Source organism: Melospiza georgiana, chromosome 27 (assembly GCF_028018845.1).
Source record: "Melospiza georgiana isolate bMelGeo1 chromosome 27, bMelGeo1.pri, whole genome shotgun sequence".
NCBI lineage: Eukaryota > Metazoa > Chordata > Aves > Passeriformes > Passerellidae > Melospiza > Melospiza georgiana.
The window spans coordinates 2,103,450-2,120,651 of NC_080456.1; the positions used below are offsets into that span (position 1 = coordinate 2,103,450).

Here is a 17,202-nt window from a genome sequence, read left to right on the forward strand (position 1 = left end):
TTGCTCCTCAGGAGCTTTGCATAGGTGACACCAACATCTGCGGGCCCAGCTGGGCGTGTGCGGTGACACTGCACTCCTGCTTTGGGCCAGCCCGTGGAGAGGGGCAGAGCCAGTGCAGGAGAAAAAGCCCCGGGAGGAATTTCAGCAGGAATTTTTCTGCAATTCCGTTGTTTGATGCCAAAACTTGTGTCCCCCTTCCCAGCTCCTGGGAGGGTGGGATTTGTGTTGTGGCCATTTCTCTGGGTTTGTCTTGTGTCATGGCACGACTGGGAGAAGAGGCTGGAAAAGGTGGCAGAGATGGAGGACAGTGTCTTGCTTTGGAATTTGAGCTTGGCTTAAAAAAGTAGCAGCTCCTTTTCTTCCCTGAATCGTTGTGTTCTCCCAAGTGCCAAAATTCCAACAGATCCTGCTGTCAAAGAGGGAGAGGTTTGGGTTACTGGGGGTCTGGGCAGTGAAACACTCGGGGTGGCAGCAGCTGAGTGGGTGCTCTGCAAACTTGTGAGAAGAGGCTCTTGTGGGGGCCTGCACAGGGTTTTGGGCAAAGATCAGGGATCTTGATCCACACCAGGATGGAGGTGCTCTGCCCTGGCACTGGGTGGCCGCTGGTGTTGGAGGAGAACAAAGGGAAGCTTGGGTGAGTCAGCAGGAGGGATTCTTCCGTCAGGGAGGCTTCATGGGAAAGGGGACAAATCCTGGCTCTGGGGATGGAGGGAGGACAGCAATGTGCCATCATCCCAGTGTGCCATCACCCAGAGCTGCCATGAGTGCATCCCTGTAGAGCTGGGAGGCACTCTGGTGGCAAGGGATGTCCCTGTCCCTTGATAGGTGCCATGCCAATACAGGTGTGCCCCAGGAGAGGGGCACGTGGGCTTTGGGATGTGCAGATTCCATTCCCACTGTGCTGATGACATTCCTGCTGCCCTGCCCCTGGAGCGGGGATTGCTCTTTGAAATGAATGCCTTGCTGCCACCACCAGCTCAGTGCTCTGCTGTGGTGACAGGGACACGGTGACAGGTGTGGCTTTGCTGGGCATTTGGAGGTGTTTTCCTGCTGGTTTGAGGTGGGAGCAGCTGGCCCAGCAGGCAGTGGGACATTGCTGCATCCCCTGGTCAGTCCCTGTCGTGCTGCACCAGGAGGAGCAGAGCATGTGAAAACCAGAGGAAATCAAGGAAGCATGAATCTTCCTGCCTGCTCCCCTCCCAGCCCCGTGTGCCCATCGATCTGTTGTGGAGGAATTAACTTGTGTAGAATAGCAATGCTGCTACAAAGGCTCTGGCAGACCCCAGCGATGCTCCTGGCCACCTCCTGCCCAGCCCTGCATGGGTGGCAGTCAGAAAAGGGAAAAAAAAAAAATCAGGTCTAATCCAATCCCACTCATTTCCATGCAAGGTGGGAGGACAGGGAGCTGCAGCCAAGGATTTGGAAGGAGAGATGTTTCTAGAGGTCCCTTCTTGGTGTTTCACAGATGCCAAAAGCGAAGAGCAAGCTGAAAACTCAGCAGCAGAAGTTGCTCTTTCTCTGGAGCACTTGGAAATCCTGTCCCACCCTCTTCCCAAGGGAGAGGCTTTGGCTGTTGGAAATAGGTTGTTTTATTGGGGTGGCAGGTGCTGAGGAGCCCGAGCAGCAGTGCCCTGCCAAGAGGCTCTTTTCAGCTCTGTCCCTCCAAGCAGAGTGAATTCAGTGCTGGGAAAAAAGCTGGATTAAAAGCTGCAAGGAGACTTCTCTGTTGTAAAGGCTTTGCTCTGTACAATCCACTGTGGGGAATCAGTTTAGGACCAGACACATTGGAGGTGTTCAGATATTTCCTTCCATCTCGTGGTGTTTCTGCTGGAGGGTACAGGCATGCCATGGGTGCCAGCACTTTGGATCACTGTATTAAATTTAAATCAAGCTGTAGATGTTGGGTCAGAGCTGCTGCCTGGGATTGGAGGGGTAGGATTTACTCCTGGGTGCAGCAAAGCTTGTGGGAATAGGGAAAGGGTTTGAGGGTGTTGTGTCACAGCACTGTGATTTTACTGATGGATGTGTTGGTCCTGCCTTTGGGTTACACTGAGGAATTTTGTGCCGGTGAAGGTCAGTTTTCTGTCCTTCTTTGTGTCCTTAAGCACAGATTGTGAGGATGAGGCTGATCTTCCTCCCCTCCCACCATGTCCAGGCAGCTCTGCCCTCACCAGCCGTGAGTGTTTCATGCTGAGAAGACCCATCCTGAACTTCCATGCAGGGCTTGAACTGAGTCCAGGCATTGCTGAGACCTTTGGAGCAGCTCTCTGGGCACCAAAACAAATGGCTTGATTATGATTTCACTTTAATTGGCATCAGTCAGCGCTTTCCATGGCGAGGCTCTGACATTCCCATCAGCAGCACAGGCGCCTGCATGGTGTCCCCCCAAATCCACAGTGCTCCTCTCTCCATCTCCTCTGGTTTCCTTGGCAGGGTGAGGCAATGCCTTCATTTGTTCCCCTCTTTGATTCCAACACTAAAAGTCAAATTTGAGTTAAACGTGAGGCAAAGCTTTTTTTAACCCTGATGTTTCCTGTGGTTTCCATGCAGGCTTTGAAAAAGGCTGTGAGCTTTGCTACTGAGCTCTGTCATTCTTTACCTAAGCCTGTTTTGCAAATTTATTTGGCCCCTGTTGTGCTCTTGAAATAATTTTGGAGAAATGATGACTTGGCTGTGAAACAAAACAAAATCAAGCATGTTTGTTTGATGGGTGCAAACAGAAAGTGCTTGTTTGCTAAGCAGAAAAGACTATTTTTCAGAGATGGGTCTGTTTTCTGTGACTCTTTGCTGCCCCATCTTCCCCCCTTTATTCACAGGAATTTGCCTCGCTGTGTTTTTATTGTGTAATAGAAAAATGGGAACGGTATCTGATGGGTAAATGTGGTGTGTTCCAGCACCCAGGTCCTGGGGGAGCCTCCAAGTCTCCCCAGTGCTTTTCCTGCCAGCGTTTGAGTGAGGGTGATTCTCGCTGAGGTTTTGGGCAGCTGCCTTTGTGGTTTGCCGTCAACGAGTGCAGAAATCCTGCAGAGGAGGAGGCCGGGGGAACCCATCCAGGCTGTCTGTGCCTGGGAAAGCCCTGGCTGAGTCATGGGGGGTTCAGGGGGGCTCAAAGAGCAGAGCCCAGCACTGAGCTGGGCTTCTGGTGTGAGTAACAAAAGCCAGACAGGGAAGAGGATGATGATGAAAGGGGCCAGCCATGATTACCAAACCTCCTCTGGTGGCTGCCCAGCTCTGTGTCCGTTTTGCTCCAGGCTCCCACTCCCACTCTGAGCTGCAATAACCCCACTGAGGCAGTGCTGCCTGTCCCACCAGCTGAGAACACCCCGAGTTAGCTGTTCCCATCTCCTGCCCTTCCCTGCACAACCACCACATTCCTCATTTCCAGATCAGTGCTCATCTGCCTCTCCAGGCTCAGACCTGTGCAAAAGCCATCCCATTCCCATGGTCTCCACACCCAGTACCGGGTAGTTTTCATCCTGCTGCAGTTGTTTGTTTCAGAGACTCCTGATTGCTTGCCTAACTGCTTCCCAAGGCTGAAACGGGAGATATAGCTGGGGCTGGCAGAGGCCAAGGTGTCACACCTTTGCTTTTCTCAGTTCCTGAGCAGCAAAGGAATTCTGAGCACCTGGGATGGGCTGGGAGCAGCTTCCAGCAGCCCTGTAGGTATGGAGTTAAGCTGTGCACTCATGTCTTAACCCAAGTTAATTCCACTAATTCTCCAGTATCCACCACCTTTGTCGTTCTCCTTCAAACCTCTCCCCTTTTCACCTGAGGTTTAGGGAATCAATTCAGGGCTGTGGTGACCCCTCCTGCATTAAGGTGAGGAAGGAGCAGAGAGTGTTCTGCATCCCTCACAGTGCCACTTCACCTCTGTCTCTCTCCTCTTGCTGAGTCCTCCTTTCTGGTCAGGGTTTTGTCCCCACATTGCTGGGGATGCCCCCTGGGAGAAGCTGCAGGAGCCCCACGTGTGGGGTTTGTAGCTCACGAGCCGATCGCTCTGCTGGCGGTGGCACGTTTCTGAAAGAGGAGTTTATTACTAAAGTGACATGTCAGCAAATCTCTGCCACCTCTCTCCCATCTCCGAGATGGAATCAGCTTAAAGTGGTGAAAAAAAATTGTCATATGCATGGATTATTCTTTTTTTTTTTTTTTTTTTTTTTTTTTCCCTGAGTGCAATTTCCATCTGAGATGAGACAAGCTCCTGATTGCTGTGCCAGAGGAGGGCTTCCCTTTATAGCTTTCCTGGTAGAGCTGCTGCCTCTGGTTCACTGGAGCTGGGGTCTCCTAGGGGACAAATGGGCTTTTGTGGAGCTGGCATCTCCACCCTGGCTTAAGCATCCCACATCTGGAAAGGCTGAAGTCAAACAGAGATGGATGGAGAAGGGAGGCCAGAGCAGCCCCACAGTGGAGGCATGCTGGGCTGGTGTTTGTGATGGTTAAGGCAGGCTTAGGAAATAGATTTTCAGTTGTCAGCCCTGCCCTGAGCTCTTGGTGTGACGTTGGGTGCCCTCCCAGGCCCTATAAATGTCTTGATTCGTGCACAGCAATTGCAATGCTTCCTTTCTCTGCTCCATGAGTCATCTGCTTGCGTTGCAGTCTCTTTGTGGCAGGATTCATCCCTCTGCAAGGAAAATGCTAAAAGTGTCCTACTGGAGGGCACCAGAGGTGTCCACCCATGTCCTGCTCTTGCTTGGGGTTTGAAGAGGGGACTGGGAGCTTTTTTTGGTTGGCCATGGCAGGAATTGTCATGGTGTGTGGCTGTACTGCAGAGCTGCTGGCAGGGTGGACGGTTAGGTGGGAGCTGAAGTAAAGTCAGGGATATTGGGAGGGAACTGGGTGATGTATTTGCTTGGGGTATGAAGAGGGGACTGGGAGATTTATTTGGTTGGCCATGGCAGGGAATTGTCATGTTGGGGGTACCTGGTGTGTGACTGGGGTGCTGCAGAGCTGCTGGTAGGGTGGATGGTTAGGTGGGAGTTGAAGTAAAATCAGGGATATTGGGACCTGGGGAATCAATGCCTCTGTGGGGCTGCTCACAGCCCCCAAGTCTGCTCTGAAGCTGCCTCACCAGAACCACAAGCTGATGTAAGCCTTGGAATTGAGCACTTATGCGTGCCAGTGCAAGGGATGGCACCTGGCCTCACCTCTAGCCTTTGGCTGTCCTGGTGTGCTGTCCCGGTGCCACCCTGGCAGAGCCCTTTGGGCCGTGCTGCTGCTGGCACTGCAGTCCTGAACTGGCAGCTCCACGTGTGTGTTAACAGAGGTGGGCTGGGGATGTGGGTCATCTTCAGCTTGCCCAAGTATTTGTCACTTCTGTTGGCTTCACTGGAGTTACTCCAATCTGAGCTGTTGGAAAAATTCTCTCCTCGATCAGACAGAGTTGTTTTCTTCCCCCCAGACCTGCCAAAACCTGCCACTTTGAGCTCAGACACCCTTATTTTCCTTCAGAGGAAAAAAATCAGGAAGGAACTAATCTACGACCACATCAGTGGGAGCCTGGGCTAATAGAAATTGTAATGAGAATCCAGAGCCAAACAAACAGGCAAATGGGGAAAATGCAATCCCACTGATGCGACAGAGAGATTTATGCCAGCAAAGGGGCTGATCCAGTGCTCATTAATGTCACCACGAGTCTTTATCCCAACTGTAATGGACTGGGGATCAGGTTGGAAGACAGCATTTCAGTCCTGCTCCAGTATGCAGACTGTGAAGGGGTTGTGTGTGGAATAGCAATGTGGAATTCCTTCTCCTCGGGGTTTGCTCCTTGTTGCATGCGGCACCTTTGCAAAGCAAGTGGGAAATACCTTCTGCTCCCCTTGGGTTTAGTTCTCAGAGGTGCAAGGCTGTGAAGGAGCCAAGTCTGAGGCTCAGGCTTGGCTGTCTGGTTGCTGCAGTGTCTGCTGAACCGCCAACAGCATCTCCATCATGAGGATATTAAAAATGCTGGTTTAAATAAGGATTCTTCAGCTGTCAGGGAGTGGTGTTGGCTGTCACCACCACAGTCACGCTGGGAAGCATCCTTAGTTTATGTGCAAAGTGAGGAGGCAGATGGGTGGGTAAGGGAAATCTGCAGGCAAACTTGACTTTGCAGCTGGATTCTTCCCTGGAAAAATCTGGGCGAGAATTGGGACCAGGTCTGGAGAGCTGAGCCTGGTCTGGAGGTGGGGACACCTTTGGGGACGGTGCTGAATAGGAAAGGACACCAAGGGTCAAACAGGAGAGGAGTGAGTCCAGCTCTGCATGTCAATGAGGACAGAGTAAATAAGGGATAAAACCACCTTCCAACATGAGCAGCTGGTGAAATATCACAGGATTTTTTTCCCAGAGATGGGAGATTTTGACCGGCTCTGTGCCTGCAACCATAAATGGCTCTGACACCTGTGTCTGTTTTATCAGACACATGCAGAGCCCCGGCCATGATCCAAACATTCATTACTTGGGATTTTTGAGTCTCTTTTTCCCTTTTTTTGTCATGGTGGGATCATTATTTTCGCAGCTTCACATCCTCGGTTCAGCAAAAGCAGCATGTTTTTCAGCCTCATGGTTTTTACTCATCTCTAATAAGAAGCATGAGAGGAAGCTGTTGAGAAAAGCAAATTCTCAAAGGTATGAAAGGAGAGCAGGGCAGCTCCAGGCTCAAAGACACTGCCAAATCTCAAGATACTTTGGACCTACAGATAGGCACAGCAGTAATATTCGAAGGCACATTTGAGTTCTTATCCTTCAGTCCTCCAAATTCAGTCAATTATGTGTGTAGGACTTTATTCCTTAAATAACCTTAAAAACCATAAAGATAACATTTAATTATCTTGCATCCCTTTTCCTTTCTCACAGTCCAGTAGAAAGCTCTTGATGAGCTCAAAGGAAAGGTGACTGAGGTGAAAATTCAAGGAAGTATTTTCCAAGTCCTTTTTCTTCCATTACTATTCAGCAGGAGCTGGGAGTGTACTTTCATTCAAAAATTTCAGGCTTTTATCATTTGTTAAATAAGAAAATACTTTTTCTTTTTTAATTCAAACCCAGATATTTTTATTATACAATCCATTTCTTTCTTGCATACCTTGACTGGAAAGGATTTGACTTAGAATTGCCTTGTGGGGGAGAGGGCAGGTTTGGGTTTGCTTGGAAAAATAGTATTTCTTTCATTTTATCCGAGTCTGTGAGTTCAGCGAAGCATCTTCTCAAATGTTACAGGAAGTTCTCTGATGAAGCTAAAGCAAGATTTGGTTTAAAAGTGTTTTATAGTGAGGAAATAGTGAGATTCTGATTTCATTCAGTCTCAGAAGGGAAGGATTTCTGGACACACACAGTTTCCCTTTAGCTGAAAATAAATCTTTCCCTCACCTCAAAACTGCTTTAGATCTTGGGTTGATTTTTCCATCAAACTTCATCCCTGCCATTGCTTACTGCTGTGTGGAAGAGCTGCTTTGTTTTGAATCAGACAAAGCTTATTTTGAATGATGTTTTCCGAGGCCACGTTTCCAGCTGGCCAAGGCATGTCAGGACCCTGTTTGCTCTGCAAACTTCCACAGTGTGGGAATCAGGGCAGGACGTGGCAGCGTTGGGAGGGAGCAGTTTGGAGGTTCCTCATGGTGTGTGTGCAAGGTGATGTGATTGAATCCTCTACAAACACAAGCAGTCAAAGGTACCTTGTTGGCCTTGACCAGTGGAATTAAAGAGTCTCTTCCCTCTCTTGCATTCTGTGGCAGGGCAGGATGTGGGGATTGGTTTCCTCTCATGAGTAGTGAGTGATAGGACAAGAGGAAACAACCTTAAATTGCACCAGAGGAGGTTTAGTTTGGATATTAGGGGATATTTCTGTACTAAAAGGGCTGTCAAGCACTGGAATGAGGAATCCCTTCTCATCCTTGGAGGGAATTAAAAGCCACGTCCATGCGGCACTTGGGGACAGTGGGTGAATGGTGGCCTGGGGGAAAGATTGGAGTTGATGTTCTTGGAGGTCTTTTCCAGCCTGAACAATTCTGTGCTCAGAAAGTCGAAATCCCATCTTGGGTTGTTGTTGCTTTGCCATGGAGTTGGTTGGCCAGGGGAGATGCTTTCACTGGTGCATGTCAGCTGGACTCCTAAATTTCTCCTGTTGTCCTTGTCTCCTGGAGGATGGCAGCTGCAATTTCCTTGCTGGTTCCAAGCCAGCAGCTTGCAGACTGTTGGCATTGCTCAGCAGACACGGGGCCTTCACCTCAGCCACCTCTGAGAGTCTGAAAACAACACAGACATTTTTGGCCATCCAGAGATGCTCTTGGTGACCTCCATCCATTCAAGTGGCACTGCCTAAAATAATCTGAATTACTGAACTACTGTCAAGCACTGGAATGGAAAGTCCTCATCCTTGGAGGGAATTAAAAGCCACGTCCATGCGGCACTTGGGGACAGTGGGTGAATGGTGGCCTGGGGGAATGGTTGGAGTTGATGGTCTTAGAGGTCTTTTCCAGCCTGAGCAATTCTGTGCTCAGAAAGTCGAAATCCCATTTTGGGTCGTTGTTGCTTTGTCATGGAGATGGTTGGTCAGGGGAGATGCTTTCACTGGTGCATGTCAGCTGGGCTACTAAATTTCTCCTGTTGTCCTTGTCTCCTGGAGGATGACAGCGGCAATTTCCTTGCTGGTTCCAAGCCAGCAGCTTGCAGACTGTTGACATTGCTCAGCAGACACGGGGCCTTCACCTCAGCCACCTCTGTGAGTCTGAAAACAGCACAGACATTTTTGGCCATCCAGAGCTGCTCTTGGTGACCTCCATCCATTCAAGTGGCACTGCCTAAAATAATCTGAAGGGATCACAGGGTTATCAACATCCTCTTGATCTTTCTAGAAAAGGCTGCAGGCTTGGTGGCCGTGCATTGTTAGGAGGAACTTCACCCACCTTGGTGGCTCTGACCTGTTGGGATCTCTGCTGCTCAGAGCGACCTTGAGAAAAGTCTTAAAGTCTCTTTTCCTAGCCCGGTGCTCAAAGAAGGAGTCAGGGCTCTTAATTTCTCAGTCTCAAGGTTGTTTATTGTTTCTTATCTATAAAAAATTTTCTCCTGCCCTGCCAAGGTCAGCTCAGCAACACAGTCTGAGGCACTCTGCCTGCCCCCAGGGCAGTGTTATGTCTTTATACTAAAAACTACATACACAATGTTTGCAATTACTTCCCAATACCTATCACCTATGTTAGACAGTGAGCTTCTACTCTAAACCAATCCCAAAGTGCCACCATCACAGCAGAAGATGGAGGCCAAGAAGAAGAAGGAGAAGGGCTGGACACACCCAGTTCCCTCCATCTTGCCTTCTGAACCCCCATGCTAAAACCCCCAAAATCTACTTTTCCACCCTGTGATAACTTCACTAATATTCTATTTAAACTGTTGTGGCTTGCTGGTCTTCATACAAAGTTGGTAATTTGCTCCATGGGTCATAATCAAAACCACAGGGGCATCCTGGGCTCTGTGCCAGGGTCTCTGATGCTTCTGGCAGAGGTCTTGGCTGCTCAGGACAGCCAGAGGGATGTTCTGGGTCCTGACACTGACCCTCTGGGGTGGGTGGGAGTTTCAGGATGGTCCCCTTGCAGGTTTAGTGGCAAGGGTAAGACAGAAGGTGCAGTGACAGCCTGAGCAAAGGGCTGTGCCACCCACGATGGAAGGGGAAGCTGCTCCATTCAAGTGGCACTGCCTGAAATAATCTGAAGGGATCACAGGGTTATCAACATCCTCTTGATCTTTCTAGGAAAGGCTGCAGGCTTGGTGGCCGTGCATTGTTAGGAGGAACTTCACCATCTTGGTGGCTCTGACCCTCTGGGGTGGGTGGGAGTTGCAGGATGGTCCCTCGCAGGTTTGGTGGCAAGGGGAGGACAGAAGGTGCAGTGACACCCTGAGCAAAGGGCTGTGCCACCCATGCTGGCAGGGGAGGCTGCTGAGAGGCACCGTGGGGCTGCTGAATGAGCGCGCCGGGGACATGTCAGCTCTTCCTCCTCTCAGCTTCCCTGCGCGGCGCCAACTGTCAGTAATTTAACGAACGTTTTGTAAATAAATGTGGCATTCGGACAGCTGTCACCGTGCCTGTTATAAACACTCCCTTTGTCACGAAAAGCTGGCAGCACTGCTCCGTTTCCCCTGCAAAGGCAGCCACCACTGCCAGTTAGCTCCCAAATCCAGGGCTGTCAAGGAATCACATGCCGGGCGGTGGCTGGGACACCATGGCTTTGCACAGGGAGCCTGGGGAGGCACTGTCAGGGCCTGGGGAGAAGGCAGCTTTTGCATCTTGAAAATAAATAAATGGCCTGAGCAGCGAGCAAGAAAACCCATCTGAAAGTGGTCATAGGGCTGGTTCCCAGCCAGGAGCCCGGGCGGTCCAGCTGCAGTGCTGGTGGTGGCACTTGGTTCTGCTGCCATCTCATCCCAGCTCTGTGGGAAGCTCTGATGGGATCAGAGGAGGAGCTCAGCCAGATCCAGGACCTGATGTGCTAAGGGAGTGATTTGGCACCAGCGTTGTGAATGCTTTGTACTTTGAGCAACCAGGTCTTGTGAAAGGTGTGCCTGCCCATGGCAGGGAGTTGGATTGAGATGAGTTTTAAGGTTGCTTCCATTGCCCAAACCATTCTGGAATTCTGTGAAAAGTGGGCTACTCACTCACCAGGATTTGCTTTTGGTAAATCTGGAGTCTTTGAGACTGGTTGGAATTGAGTGGTGAGATCAGGCCTTGGAGATTTGCCTTCTGTCTATCAGTTTTGCTCAGCACACTTGTCCTATTAGGAGCAGAACCTACACCTTCAGGCAGTCAGGATGCTTCTCTTACTAATGAACAGGACTGGCACAGGTTGCCCAGAAAAGTTGTGGCTGCCCCAGCCCTGGAATTGTCCAAGGCCAGCTTGAACAGGGCTTGGAGCAACCTGGGGTAGTGGAAGGAGGTAGAACAAGATGATCTTTAAGATTCCATCCATCCCAAACCACATTGGGATGCTATGAACCCAGAGAAGGAATGCTGTTAGGTTTCTCCTTGCTGGGAATTCTTGATTCTGTGCTGCTTTTCTATTCTCATCTTCCTGGGCCCTGCAGCTCCAAACCCCCTTTCCCTGGATTTTCTGTCCTGGTGCAGGGTGGTTTAACTTCCAGCCGTCAGCACCTAAGGCCTGGCCGTGCTGCAGCACTGGGTGATGCAGACAGTACAGAAATCAGCACATGACATCTCTCTCCCTCTAAGCTGCTGTAAAATTAGCTTCATCTCAAGTGGCAGAAAATGATCATATCCTCGCTTGAGGGCGATGAAGAATATTCCTGAGTCACTGCTAGTGATGAAACAGGCAGAAAATCCAGAGTGATACACAGCTGCCCACTCAGTTCTAATCGCTGAGGCCATTTGCTGCTGCAGAGCCTTAAGACACAGCTTCCTCCTCCTCCTCTCCCTCCCTTTCATCCATCACTCCCCATAGAGGCCAGGGCTGCAGATCCCAGCAGGAGCAGAGCAATTTCCCGTCCCACCAGCGAGGCTGCAGGCTGTGAGCAGCGTGTCCTCCTTCTCTGCTCCCCTGAGACGAGAGGAGGGGGTCAAAGCTTCCCTTTCTTAAAGAAATCAGAGGAAAATTATGGAGCCTATCCTCCTCAGGTCTCCTCCTTCCACACTGTGATCCTGCAGTCTGGGAAAAACTCTACTCTGAGCTCAGCCTCCCCTCCACAAATTTTCCCTGCTGTCTCTGAAGCAGCTGCTGTGCCCACGAGGATATTTCCTTTTTGTCTTTCTCCTGCATCAGCTTTAGTTCAAAGCCATCTCCCCGGATTTTTATGTCTTGGATAAAGCCACCCTCTTCCCTACAACTGCCAGCTCAGTGCTTAGGAAAGCTCTTGCCAAAATTGCTGGCGACTAAGGCCAAAAAAGCCCTTCAAAACAGGGATGATCAGAAGCAAAGTGCTGTAATCCTTCTTTTCCTTGCATATGCTTCCTGGCAGCGTGGTGAGGGGTAGGACTCCTTGAAGGATGCTTCCTGCAAACCCTGCCCTGTCAATTCCCCCATTTTCAGATGGAAGCCCCCCATACTCCAGGAGCAGGTTGGAGGTTCTGAATTGCCTCCTCCTTCTGCTTTTCCATGTGGCTCTATCACCCGGTTCAGCAGCATTTAGAGGGAAAACCGAAACAATCCTCCAGTTCATGCAGGTGTTTGAATGAACACTCTGTTCTCCAGTCAGGGCTTGTCAGTATTTATCCCTTAACCTGGTTTTCAGATGTTCTCTATCCTGCAGATTTGCAGGATATGCTATTCACACAGAGCTCTCCTGGTGTCAGACTTCTGCTAGGATCGCTTCGCCGCTCCCGCCAGCCTGCCACGGGAATTAAACAGCGCTGGCAGCAGAACAGGGAAAAATGTGTCAGAGCAGGGCTTCTGCCAGTGTCAAATAAAAATATTGCACCAGCTCATTCCCCCCCAGAAACTGCTGCACCAGCGTGAGATTCCCGCACTGCTCGACCAAATCTGGGCAGTTTTCTGTGAAAAAAATCCTGCTCCCTTCCATAGTCCCAGAATGCTCTACAGGCTGGGCAGTTATTTGTCAGCACAAGCAGGTGCAGAGCTGCAGGACATGGGCTGAGCATCTCGCTTTGCTGGTTATTCCAGCACACAGCCGCTTCATCCTCCCGTCAGGCAGCACCAGCAGCTTAATTTCCTGTTTTCCTCATATCTTTCCTCAAAAAACATGGTCTGGATGGTGTGTTTTGGGTGAGGTTCAGCAAGGAAGCAGAAGAGCAGTGTCAAAATGAGTACAGGGCTGGGAATTTAGGGGTTGAGTGTTATAACAAAGCACCCCCTGAGCACAATTCGTTCTGCACATGTCAGCCATCGGCACACACAGAGACCAAATTTGTGTGTGTTCATCATGGCATCATAGAAATGCTCAGACTGGAAGGGGGCTTAAAGATAATCTAGTGCCAAACCCCAATATGTAAAAAAAAAAAAAAATCTATATTTATTTGCAAAAAATATATTTTTTTAAAAGGTAAATATGTATTTATATTTACATACCCTGTGAACAAAGGTACAAGTGGGGAGGAGTAATTCATGCGGATACCTGGTGAGAGAGGCAGTACTGAGGGATAAAGCCAGGGGAGATACAGCAGATGGCAAGCCTGGATGCCACAGCTATGCCCTGAAAACTTCTTCTGTGCAAAAGCAGCACCGGGGGCTCCTTTCAGGAGAGGTGAGGGGACAAGCCTGTTGGTAAATGCTCCAATCTTTTCTCCTGGTGCTGCCAACTGCTGCTTGTTTCCCCTGCTGCGAGTCTGAAACCACCCCGCTAACCTCTGGCAAAATCAGGGGATAACAAGGATGGAAGGCTGACTTTGTTTGTGGCATTCAGTTATTTATTTTTTCCCCGGCTTGGAAAGGAAGAAATAAAGTTGGATTTCAAGTGGGGTTGTTGCAGTAATGGAGGAAAATGAGATCTGCTCGTCAGCTGCCTTCTCCTTCCTCGTGTCCCCATAAATAACCCTCCTCACTCAGAGTCAGCTCAGCTCCTACACAAGGGACAGAGATGGCTCAGGGCTTCTATTTTTTTGCAGTGGCTGGAGGATTCCTTCTCTTTCCTGCCTGCCATTCTCCTCCTCAGAGCCCCCTCCTTCCCAGGGCTGCTGTCAGGTAAAGCAGTTTCCCTTGCCTGATGGAACAAAGGGGAATGGCTTCCCACTGTGAGAGGGCAGGGTTAGGTGGGATCTTGGGATGAGATTCTCAATCCCTAGGAGGGTGCTGGTGGCTGCCCTATCCTTTGAAAGTGTTCCAGGCTAGGTTGGATGGGGCTTGGAATAACCTGGGATAGTAGAAGGTGACCCTGGCAGGGGGATGGGACTGGATGGCCTTTAAACTTCCAACCCAAACAATTCTGTGATCCCATTATCCCAAGGATTTTTTGCTAGGTTTGACATGCACTTTAGCCCTGAATGCCTTAAAGTCATTCATACCTTCTTTGTGGATGCATGGAAGAAAGGTCCAGGTGTCCCTTTTCCCCCTCACCATTCCTGCTGGCTTTTGTGAATCAGCTGCCTGGTTTTGGTCAGTTTTTACAGGGAGGTTACACTCCTACAACTCCCATGAAAACCGTAAAGCTTTGAGAGACCTCATTATTCCTCTGAAGTAATGACAGAACGAGCTCAACTCTTGTACGAGACACCCGAGAATCCGCGTGGGTGCTGGTTACGTGCAAAACTCAAGGGAAGAGGGAGCTCCAGCCTGAGCTTGCATCATTTAAGGTTTAAAATGTGTAGAAAAACACCCTTCTTCCATGCAATGTGTAGAACTGCTCATTAAATGCAGCAAGGAGCGCAGGTGGGGAGGGGTTGAAAGCTCCAGATTGTGCGTAAGGAAAACTGCAGAGCTGATGTTGTGTTGGTGGAGAGAAGCTGCCAGTCCTGGTGTCAAGGAGAAGAGACAAAAGCTCAGGGCTTTGTGCTTAATTCTCCTGCTCTCAAATGGGGGATGCTGCACTGAGCTCGGCTGAATGGGAAGGCTGCAACAGCTGGTGGCTGTGGCATTGCTGGAACAGGCTGGCTCACCCTTCCCTCCGCTTAGAAAAAAAAAAAATAAAGGCAAAAAAAGGCATAAGAGCACTGACAAAAAAAAAATAATAAAGCTGGTAACTCGCTTTCCAGAAGTTCCTAATGCTGCAAGAGGCAAAGTACAGGAGATAAAAGAAATATAAAAGCGAGGGAAAGAGGAAAAAAAATGCATTTATGAGCTCTCAAACTAACAGCATGCAACTCTCATATTATTTTTCCTCCTTAGCCTTTGAAACAGAACAACGGCCTGGAGCCTTCTCAGCAGATGGACAATGTGCGTGCCTTAACCACTTAACAGCCATTAGCCTAATTTCACGTACTGGAGCCAAATTAAATAATAAGTAAGAGGCTATGAAAAGCTGGTTTGGAGGCTGCGTTACTGCCTTTCACTTGATAACCTTCTCATAAACAGATGCTCTCTCTCTACCCTATTAACCTTGTCTGAGAGCAGGGTGGGGGCTTCGGTGAGGCAAACAAGCCAGACCTTGGTGGGGAGGGGGCAGATGAGCTGGAGGGGCCAGATGTGCGGGCCCTGCCTGTTTTGGAGGCTCCTCTCGTTTTTGTCCCCGATGCCCTGGCCCTGGAGAGGGCCCTGAGCAAAGAGCCCGTTCTGCGGTTGTGCCCGGGTCACTGGGACGTGCCAAATGATTCATCTTGATCAGCGAGTCCATCTGTACCTGCTGGGCGAGGCTGCACCACCCGGAGCTGATTTTGTGGACAAATCTGCTTTACTTGGAGGAGAGGGGAGATGGGGCTGATAGACATGAAAGGGGAGGTGGCCACGAGGCTCAGTGCCTAATCCCTCCCTGGTTTTGCCTGGTTTTGGCTTGGGGGTGCTGCTGCCTCCTCCATCCTCGCTGTGCCACCAGCTCGCCCTTTCCAATGAAGTCATTTTGCTGCTCTTTGCCTCTTTTCCCCCCTGCACTGAAATAGAAACAAAAGTACTTGCCTAAGCTCTGGGACTTTGGGAATATTAGTTTGCAAAATGCTTTTGACGCTGCTCTAGTGCTGGGAGGGTGAGGCATGTGCAGGTGTGTGCAGAAAAGGTGTGCTGCATTTCTTCCTGGCTCTAAAGGTTTGGGAGTGGCTGCCCTATTTCCTCACCACCCCTCCACTAACTCCCGCTCTGTGCTTTGCGCCTCAACTGTGGACCTTTAGAAGATTTCAGGGGATTATAGATGACCGTGCAGCTATTTTTGGTGAAAGCTTTTATTTATTAAAAAGCCATCTTCCCTCATTAAGAAGATACATTGATGGGAAATAGATGAGCAGCTCTATTACTGGCGTCTGGCGTGCCGGGCCAGCCCGGGGCCGCTGAGATCGTTTTGTGCCCTCCCTTGATGCAAGAAATGTCTTGAATGGAGCCAAGAAAAATTTGGTGCAGGAACCACCTAAAATTTGCTGCATCAGTCATCCCTTCACCCCCGCCTGCAGCATCCAAGGGCTCTGGATAGACATGGGAAGGTTTGATGCAAGATTTCCTGCAGTTCCTTGGTGCCGACAGCAACTTGACTTTGCTTCCGTGTTGGTTTTCCTGCTTTGTCTGAGTTGTCACACAGGCTCTGATTTCATATGCAAAATCCATCCTCTGACTGGCACGGAGGCCGATAAAGCCGGGGTTCTTTTAAGTTTACTTCATTTTAATCCAAGTAGGAGTCAATGATTTGCTGCCTGTGGTGAGGACGTTTGGAAAGGCTTTGTGCTGAGTGGATTCTCTGAGGTTCAGATGAGGATGAATCTCATTTTTCTGTGGCCTTTCCCTCCGTGGGGCACTCGCAGCGTCCCTCTCCCGTACCTGGCTGCCTATCTGCACTAGGCTTGCAGGTACTTAATGTCTTTGAGCCATCTGTTCCTCTGTCAAATTTAGTTAAAATTGGCCAAAGGCTTCACGAATTATTGGGGAAGATTGCTAGACAGAGGTGTGCAGGTGAAAAGCACGATTGAATAAGCTCATCCCAGTAGGACTCAAGGCTAAAAATGTATGAGGGTATGTTATTTGGAGACAAGGCAGTTTGGAAAATGGGATCCATATCCAACTTTTCCCCAGCATGAGAGATATTAGATTTGAGTCTATTTTTTGGTGCTGCAGGAAGCTCCTCAGTGGAGATGGACTTTGCCTTAGGTGGGATGTCGTGCTTTATCTTTTATTTCTGGTAACGCATGGTTTCCTCTCCAAAATGAGCCCCATCCTCACTTTTCCAGAGCTCTGATCCTTACCCCAAGGTGCTGCAGCTGTTTGCTGAACAACCCCTCCACCAAGGGCTTGGAGGGCTCTCTCAGCCCGAGTGAGACATGAACTTTGGGAAAACAGTGTGCACCTGTCAGAGACTGCTTCATTCATGTCTTAAACCAGGATGCTTTGATTCTCTCATGGATGTCGTGATTCTGTGCTCCCAGTTAGATCCATCCAGAAATTCCGGCATCCAGAAATTAGGTATCTGATCCAAGCAGGTCTTGGGAAAAGAGAGGGACCAGCCCATCTCCCAGAGTTCTCTCTCTTGTTGACTACAGGAGGACATGGGCTAAGGAGGAACAGAGAGAAAGCAAAGGAACTGACAAAAATTCTGTCAAAAGCTTGATCCATGAGCATTTCCATAGGAGCCCAGAAAAGGAGGAATGGTCTGGGATACCTGCTCCTGTAACTGCAGGTGTCTGAGATGATGGATGCCTTT

The 17,202-nt window shown here is 49.7% G+C and overlaps 1 protein-coding gene across 4 annotated transcripts in view; it reads left to right on the top strand.

Annotated features, from left to right (window-relative positions):
* The window catches only part of LOC131093966 (protein CEPU-1), a 395,330-nt gene that overhangs the window by 246,493 nt on the left and 131,635 nt on the right, over positions 1-17,202 (top strand). The window lies entirely within an intron of this gene.